The sequence below is a fragment of the Cyanistes caeruleus genome, chromosome 3 (genome assembly GCF_971803275.1).
Source record: "Cyanistes caeruleus chromosome 3, bCyaCae1.hap1.1, whole genome shotgun sequence".
NCBI classification, from domain to species: domain Eukaryota; kingdom Metazoa; phylum Chordata; class Aves; order Passeriformes; family Paridae; genus Cyanistes; species Cyanistes caeruleus.
In genome coordinates, this window is record NC_141703.1 from 35,831,048 (window position 1) to 35,840,386 (window position 9,339).

The 9,339-nt window shown below is 37.1% G+C and overlaps 1 long non-coding RNA gene across 1 annotated transcript; it reads left to right on the forward strand.

Annotated features, from left to right (window-relative positions):
• Window positions 1-1,858: 1,858 nt before the first annotated feature.
• On the forward strand, window positions 1,859-8,520 carry LOC147654079 (uncharacterized). The gene is made up of 2 exons (XR_015285442.1): window positions 1,859-1,928; window positions 2,891-8,520. It is a non-coding gene; the product is annotated as an uncharacterized LOC147654079 (long non-coding RNA).
• Window positions 8,521-9,339: the final 819 nt, after the last annotated feature.

A 9,339-nucleotide genomic window follows, 5' to 3' on the forward strand; every position in this document is an offset into this window, starting at 1 on the left:
ACTATTAAAGAATGCACAGTTTACAAAAATGTGCATGTACATATTGTGAGTAGTATTTTAAAAATGCTGTATACCTAACCAGCACTGATTCAGGTCTAGGCATTATTTGATTACAATTCTCAATAAAAAGCCCTTACTAAGTTTCAGTGCAGCTGACAAAAATAAAGAGAAAGGTTGTTTTTGTGGAGACAGCTCAGCTGTGTGACACCAGACCTAGTTTTAGTACCTTGGATCAACCACAGAGCTTCCCACAGTGTTTCCATTTGACTTCAGGCGAGATTATTCACCTACCCTGTGATTCAGTTCCCTAGGCACAGAATGAAGACATTTTCTTATCTCACTGGGGTGTTTTAATGACAAAACTGAGTAACTGTGATGTGCTCACATGCTAGAGCAGACAGCCACGGAAGTACTTAGACCGACAGTAAGACATACAACCCAAAAGTTTAACTCAAATTATCTGATACATTCTAAGGGCTCTTATCTTTAAAGGGAAGCCTTTCCATAAGCAAACCAAATGATCTAGTCTCAGGCTAACTAGGCTAAGTGGGATCTTTCTTCTTTCCTTTGAACAGGTTTCAAAGTAAAACAAGATAAGCAGAAGCTCCTTAGAGGACCTCTCTTCACAGAGAGCTGGGATGTGACAAGAAGCCCAAAGCATCTCTAATTTCAGGAGCAAAAGCTTTAGTTTGGTATGGTGAAATGTAGTGTTTACATCCACAATAGATAAAAGAAAGAAATTCCCCAGTCCTCAGGGGATATGCCACAGGGAATTCTTTTCCCTTTGTTTTCCCCTTTGTTTTAAGTGCAGACAGATGCCAATCAATGAAATATGTATGCTGCAGGAATTTAGAGAGGACTTTCCATACAGTACTAAAACATACACCTCTGTTTTCTCTTAGTAGATGGATCCATACATGTATCGTTTATAGCTGCTGAATAAATATATTAATCATCTTGAAAACTATTTTTTGTTAATTGATAAGCACTAAGACTATACTTCTAGTAAGCTTTTACAGGAGTTGTTTTGGCTGGAAATTGATACTGAATCTAGTTTAAATGCCTGTCATGGATGGGTTGTTTTTTGGTGTTTTTGACAAAATAAAGACAATATTGAAGAGTGAAAACACATCTCTATAAAAAGTAATTCTAAAAATAAGACTTTCTATCATGTTCTTAAAAATTACTTACATTTTGTTCAATAATAATGCCATCCTAGTCTCCACAAAAGAATGCATCACTTAACATTTGTGTACGCATATTTTTTTAGAGACATTCTTTAGATGAACAATTTTCTCAGTAAACTTTTTATTCTGAGAATGACTGAAAACTGATCATTCTTTCCAAAAGCAAGGCACTTTAGAATGAGTTTTAATGCTTTGTTCTCCATATTTAATACTTGATACTGAAGCAGTTCTCCAACACAAGTAATATTATATACAGTGTCTTCACTGCAGTGACACACACTAATTGTATGTGTGCTCAAACTCCTCTCTCAGTCAGTTAATCATTTTTGCATCAAGGCTCTCTGGAGAGACTTATAGCACCTTCTAGTAGTCCTCTCAATAAAAGCAGACTAATAGCCATCGCTGTTCTTTAGTGCACACTGAAGAAAAGCTACTGTATCTCAATGTTTATATGTATACGTATATACGAATCTCTACGTTTATATGTTTTTCCACAAGTTTGTGTCCCACCCTTACCAACCGTGAATCACCCTCATCACCTGACATATTTACTGTTCTGCAGGTAATAAAAGATTGGAATGTCATCCTACTGTTGCTTTGCCACTTGGGTGCATCTGAAGCGTGTCATTTGAGGTCACAGACCTATTATCCCAGCACAGTAGCATGAAGCAGATCACTCTGGTGTAGATGTGTTATTAAGCCAGGAAGAAATTTCAGCAAGGGCCAATATCATCCAATACAGTGAGAGATGCAGCTTTTTCTGTTTCTCTTTTTTGTTTGTTTTTGTTTTGATTTCAGTTTTTGGGGGTTTTTTGGGGGGGGGGTTGTTTGTTTTGGGGTTTTTTTGTTTGGTTGGTAGGGTTTTTTTGGTTTCTTTGTTGAAGGGTGGAAGTTGCAGAAAAGGTATCAGAGAACCCATCTGCATGAGCAAATTTTGATAAGTTGCTTGACTTTCAGTCTTTGGCTTGGGTCTCTATATCTATGAAATATTTCCAAAAAATTAAGATAGTGGCTATAAAATAGAACATAATGTCAACAAAAACAACATCATTTATGGAAATTAAGTGCCTAACCCTGACATACAAAAATGGGAGTATTAGTCTAGATCGCCCTCGCAGGTTGCAAGGAGGAACATGGCACACAGTACTTGGCTGGTCTAACAATGAGAAAGTTAAACAAGGATCAGTGTGGTTCAAGAGATCTCAGTAACATAGTTAAGTAACACTGACTTGAGTTGTATCATTTAGCAACACATTGCTACACACTGAATCACATAAATACAAAGGAAGAATATGCTCTTCCTTTGCCTGTCACTGAACCCTCAGATATCCACATAAAAGGGTAACAAAACCACAAGAAAACCTTAAACAATATTTATTTCGACTGTAAACCTCCTAATTTAATCTTCTAGAATGATTGTACTACCTAGGAAAAAGTGAGGAAAGGTTCCTTCCACTCGTTCTTCTCTCTCCTGGTTATCCTAAACCAAAAAAAATCTCTAATAAATGACATTATTAGCTTTTCTGATAAATGAAATACAGACATTTCTTCTAAAATATTTAAATTTAGAGTTCAACAGGGAGCTTGATCCCAGCTATATAATTATTATAAAACTCTGGGGGAAAGCTGTACTATCTACTAAATCCCACTAAATTAATTTAAATGTAAAACTCCTGTAAATTAATTGTGTGTGCCCTTTTGAGACGTTTCCTGCTCTGCCACACTGAGGGACCAGAGATGTGTGAGTTCAACCACCTCAGACTGCAATACCTCCTGCAAAAGTGGCCGCCGCTAGCGAAGGGGCTGACATCCAGGAGGAGGAAATCAGCATCACCCAAACCGAATTAGCCTGAAGAAACGTGATGTAACAATCGCTGGAACAACTTTTCTGAGGCTGACAAAGTACCGCCCTGAGCTCCCCGACGTTCCCTCGGCCCCTAATTGGGGGCGGGCAGTGAATGCACAAGTTAACCAGCTCCATTCTTCCTCTGGGTTTGATGGCAGCCCTGCACCAACCATTGTTCCAGGGAAGGGTGCAGCAGGCAGACTGCAAGATTGTTATCCAGATGTTTCAAGCCACCCACAGAAAGGCATCAATGGGCTATAAATTTGTGAGGGGAGAGAAAGATTTGCAAAAGAATTGAAGGCAACCATAGGGAGAAGCTGGAATAAAAGGAGCTCTGCTGGTGGTAGGGTACCAGTAGATGGACAGGCTGGGGGCTTTCCTGTTGTAATCTGCTCCCTGCTAGCCATGAATTTTAACCACTTGTACACAGAGTGATTGCTTTCCTTGTTTAGACTTCTATTGACACACAGTCACATAGTCAGACAAAGGTCAGAATTACCAAAATACCATAAACTGCCTACACAGCCTTTGAAAAAAGGAAGCATCTGGCTTACCACCATGTTTTGTTTTTTTTCATGTGGCTCCAAATGCAATTCAACCACACTGGGGATTTTCTTTACTTTTTTCTTTAAATTCCGTGCAGTGTTAGCCTTCATGGGTGATTATATTCTTCCTTTTATGTAAAGAATATGTGATACATTTTTTGGGATTTGCTTTAAGTAGTAATTACAAAGAAAGATACAACTGTAATCCTAGACAATTCAGGAAACAAACCTAAAGTCCTGAAAGTCCTGACTTCACCTTTTTTTTTTTTTTTTTTGACTACTGAATAATAACATTTTTCTACTGAAGGTCAATCTGTAGGTTCACAAATTCAAGAAAGGACAAATATTTTTATTTTGTCTCAAACACACCACAGTTATGTCATACCAGCAAGTACATGTATATGTCTATGTGTATGTCTATGTGTATGTATGTACCAGCAGGACTTGGATGTCTTCCTTCTCCTGGGCCTCAGTTCCTCATGCTACCTCAACTGCCCCCAGTGCAACCCAATTTCTCAACTGAATTATGTTATTCAGGGGTACTAATTATCCTGAGAGATCACATTTATTGGCAGAGAAGATCACTGCTGTCATTTTCCATTGGAGCTGCTTGAAGAGAGTGTGGTGTGTTCCTGAGGTTACACAAAGCAGGAATAGCTACACCTGACTCCAATTTTCCTTAGATTTTCCCCCAGGGGATTTATCAAATAAGGACAGAGGCTTCCTGGCCTGATGCATAACTTTTCTGCATATCTTATTGCAGAAAATAATTGTAAAGGAATTTGCCACCAGCGTTATCTTCCAGAGTTTTTTTCATGTGGGAGATGAACCTTAGGTTTTAACTTTTAACTTAAGAATCTTAAAAATTTTCTGCAACCAAACTCAAGAAAAATCAGCTTGGTAGTAAAGCTTAAGAAAGTTCCATTATCTGAACTGAAATTTTAAATACAGTACAATATTATTAAAGGAAACTACACTGAGAGGCAAACCCCTCCTGGTATAAAGTTCTCCAGATGATCAACAAAAGCCGTGTGTTGTATCACAGAAGTTTGACCAGCATAGTTGCAGGGGAGGCCTGTACAGTTCATTATAAAAGCCCTTTGGGGACAGACAGCCTTGTTTCTAAACAGTGTTATTTATCATCAGAAAAGCAAAAACTTATTATGAATCATGGGATCTGACATTAGGGCCTAAGCATATGCACAAGACATAAATACCTTAAAACACCCGACACTGAACTAAGGAAGTGCATATTAGAGGTATTTGTTTAATTTGGAGCAAAGAACACACATTGTTCACCTCATATGAGGTCTTACCCTGAAGCAGCCACACAAGGCGCCACGATGGCACGACAGACCACAAATGTCACGCAAACAACCAGCACCCCTTGGCCATAATACTTATAAAGTGATCAGAAGGTTCCTGACCCAGATGAACATAACCAGAGATCCCAGTTGTATCGGGTGAATACAGGCTCTCTGGATTTCATGGAGCATCAAGTCAGCTGATATTCTCAGTTAGAAAAGCACAGTCAGCACTGGATATGTAAGGTTTACTTCCCTTTTTCAGGGCTTAAAAAACTTTCAGATGTCTCCAATTATAAACACACAAACACACAAACCATTAGAATGGATCTTGAGGACAAGTAATTTATATTATTTGTAGTCTTCAAGCCCAGGGCACTATGATTGTGCTTGATGTTCCCTATCCCATTATGTGCCCTCTACAAGAAAACCCAGTGGCTTGCATTGAGTTTTCAAGTTATTTTTAAAGCTTGCATTATGCATTTAGGGTAAGATTTTTAAGGACAAGACATTTTGAAGTACATTACATCTGACTCAAACTAACAATGAATTTCTCTGTGGTCTTACTGGATGAAAAGGAAGTCTTGGGTGAACCTGTTCTCTTTAATCACAGTGAAATAATACTCTTTGATTTTCAGTGCATGTCATTCACAGTTATTTATAGGACAATGCTAGAAGTCAAAACAGTCATCAAGGGTTAGTAGATGTTAGACTTAACATCATACGTTTTCATTAATGGGCTTAAATGAACAAGTAAAGAAATACTCCAGTGATTAAGGCTATTAGAAAACTAGTCACTCATATCAGCCACCAAACACGAGTCTCAGATTTCCATTAAAAAAGTATTTTCTGTCTTTATGAATGATTATTTGGTCACAATATGATTTTCTGAAAACAGCTAAATTATGATGCATCACTAAGTACTGATGGCTCAAAAATTTAATTGCCTGTGTCAGATTCTCTTCTTAAAAATCAGGCATTAGAATCCAAGTAGCTGAAACTATTATTTCTACAAATATAGCTAGTTTTAAGCGACATTACAGTCTTTTAAAAGCCCTTTGCCATCTGCTCTGTCAAAGTAATAAATGAAGAAGTTGGATTTACATGTGGCACTCTGTTAAATGAGGTAAAGTTCAGAACAGACTTTTGCTTCCCAGCAGATGGGGATCTCCCAGCAGGGATGGAAGTCAACAAAGAGGGTAGCAGGGGGTTTCCATAAATTCATGTGATCCCTGGGCAGAACTAAATGGATTAAATAACAAGGACTCTAGGAGTTAAGCTGTATCTTGTTATACTAAGATGTCTCTGCATATTAGGTACACAACAGTTATTCACCCTTTCTTGAGAAAATAGAAAAAAACATACCATGCTTTTTCTTTGAATTTTGTGGTTGTTCTTCCTTGTGTCTTCTTGTGGGACTGCAGAGCATGAGGCAAACTATAAATGTCTTCTACACAATAAGAGGATATTCAAGAATCTATATTATCATAGAGAAAGTCAAAAGTGTCTGTGGATATCATTCAAAGATTTCACTCTAGTGTCCTAAAACTGCAACCATTCATTGTTCATTAACATTTGAATCACAGGATTTATTGTTAGAGGATTTTTAAAAAGATTTTTAATATTATTTATCTTTTGTGACTGCAAAATGGAAAAAATTACTAAAATTTCCCTTGTTTTGCAGTCTTCTATTTATCACCCAGATTCATCACATTTGAGGAATTAACAATCAAACAATAGTGTTTATAAATGAAAATATTCACAGGAAAGTGATTGGATGAGCACAATATGTGTCTTTAAAGTTATTTGTATAAAAGTTATTTGTATGTTTGTGGGCAAAGAAATCAGCATAGAGTTTAGATTTTTATTTTAGGGCCTTTGAGCTTGAACAAGAAATTGAATAGCCACTACTGTAATGCATCACAGTGAACAGATATGCTTGCCTTTGAATAGTCTTTCATATTTGCTTTTGACAGCATATTCCAAAATTAGCCTCCTGAATTTTTTATGCTTTGTCTGACATGGTTTCTGACATGCCTTGAACAAGCACCTGATCTGGAGTAAGGATTTTAAACTTGAGTTGTTTATTTGTTTGTTTAAATTTACTTTGGCTGAAATCATGTCATTACTTGCATCAGTGATCAAGATGACTGCTTCCTGTATTATTGGATGGTAAGGCTGTTGTTTTTTTCACTGTTTCATGGCACTGGATTTTCAGTAGATGAAAACCAAAATTTGCCTACTTATGGTTACAATAGGTTGTATGAACTGGTTACTTGCAGTGCAGCATATTTGAGATACTGTATTTCACTTAATTCCAACTCAGACAGGCACAAGGAAACTGTTTGCTCCCATAGCAGAAGTCACAGACATTTGTTTCACCTGAATGGTATTTCAATTAAGAAAAAATATTTTAAATTATACTTGATGTTTATAGAGAAAGGTGTTTAATTTTAGGCATAATTCAGATATATGCCCATCTACACCAATATATATCCTCATGGGAATTTTGGATGGTTTTGATTAAAGAGATGACTACAGCGCTTGTGTCACCTGACTGATATACTGCTGAAATATAATTTCCTCACTTATGAATGATGGTTGATTTAGAAATATAGAGAAATTAATATGACTCTTGCAGATCTTAACATATTACTGTTTACATTGTGTTATTTACAGTACTGTTTTCTGTTTAACCATCTCTTGTACTTTATCTGACACTAAACCTCATGAAGGATAATCATTTTCCCAAAGAGTGGGACATTTCCAAAAGTCCTTTGTTAAGGTGACAGGCTGGTAATTCCACCCCCAGCAGCCCTCTTTTCTCATATTGCCAACTGTTAGCATGTGAAATAAGTTTACAAGGAGGATCTCTTTGCCAAAATGCATTCATTGCAATCTCAACCAAAATTCCAGCACACAATTTATTTTCAAGTCTCCTCTAAAAAGCACATAGCAATTTCAGCAGCTGTTAAATTTGACTTGACCAGCTTTGGATGTTCTGAGAAGAAAAAAGAAAAGCCCAACAGAAGAGTGTAATGTGATAGAAATAGGCTGCCCAGTCTCTTCAGCAGAAGTAGGACCAATTTCCTATTTCAGAAACTTCGTAAGACATTCAGCTCCCAAACAAATGATGGGCTATTGCTGGTTGATTTGCCAGTGAGCTTCTACAAACAAGGTAATGTTGAGACTATGGGAGTATCAGGTTGCAAGCTTCAAACTCCTCACACATTTTTTGTTCTCACACTCAGCTGAGCTGTCATTATATGTGTCTTCCAGTTTTTCAGTGTTAGCCTGTTTACGAGTGGACAGGATAGTTCAGGCATAGAAATATTCTTTCTGCTCCTATTTTTTTTTTGCAATATGTGTATTTCAAAGAAGATTTTCAAAAGCATAAGCCTTTTTTTAAGAAAACTGCAACAATAGAGATGAGTCTTTCATTTATCTCCCCTGAATTAAGCATCCAGCTCCTATTGTTTTCAAAAATGAAGGCTCATTTCATGACGTGTTTACAAGACAGTACAAAAGGGAAAGCAGAAAATATAACCAAGTATAAATATCTCTATGCACCTATCTATATATAAAAGTAAAAACTTTTAAAGCAGTCTGTTTGTTCCTATTTCAAGAAATACACAAATAGTCCTGTTAACTTCTGAATACACTATGTCACACTGAGTGAAAGGGAAGAGAAAAAAAAAAACCACAGAAAGTTAGAGATCATTTGAAACCTGTGATACAGGATTGTGTTGTGCTAGAGAAGGGAATATTGTAGGCAGGCTTGAATTCTGAAGCAATTTTGTGGAAGATTCCTTGTGTGGACTTCTTCAGAGAGCACAGATCTGTCTCAGAGCATCTCTGTGACTTCAGAGAGAATTTGAGCTGCAGATCTTCACAGGAACCACAGGTGCAAACCCACATAGCACCATAATTTCTGCATGCACTCAAGGGAACACGTACTGGGGTCTCTCCAGTTACTTCTTTGAATGACTTCCTAGTCTGATTGTATTTTGTAGCAATGTCCTGCTTTAATTAGTCTCAAAAGCCCATGCTAGATATCACGTGGTATTGTTCACTGACATGGATTAAATAAAAGCACCCACCAATTTGTCAAATCTTTGGGAATGCCTGTGGCTGCCAAAAGTGCCAGGAAGCTTAGTTCATGTCTGAGTGTCATAGCATTTACCTCTTCAGTCACCCTTCTGTCTTTTTTGCCCTCATAATTTATATTCCAAATGTGTATTACAGCTGGGAAAAAGGGCTGCACTGGGTTATAGCTGATTTTTATGCTGCTATGTAAAAAAATTTGCCCTGTCATTTTCACATTGAAATAGCCATTGATATCATAAGTAAGGATACTTTCAGAACTTCTGCAGTAATTTAGTGTCTCTTCCTTACCAAGAAAACCCAAACTAATATTTTGCCGTAAAATGATTGAATATCAAGAGTACAGTCAAAGT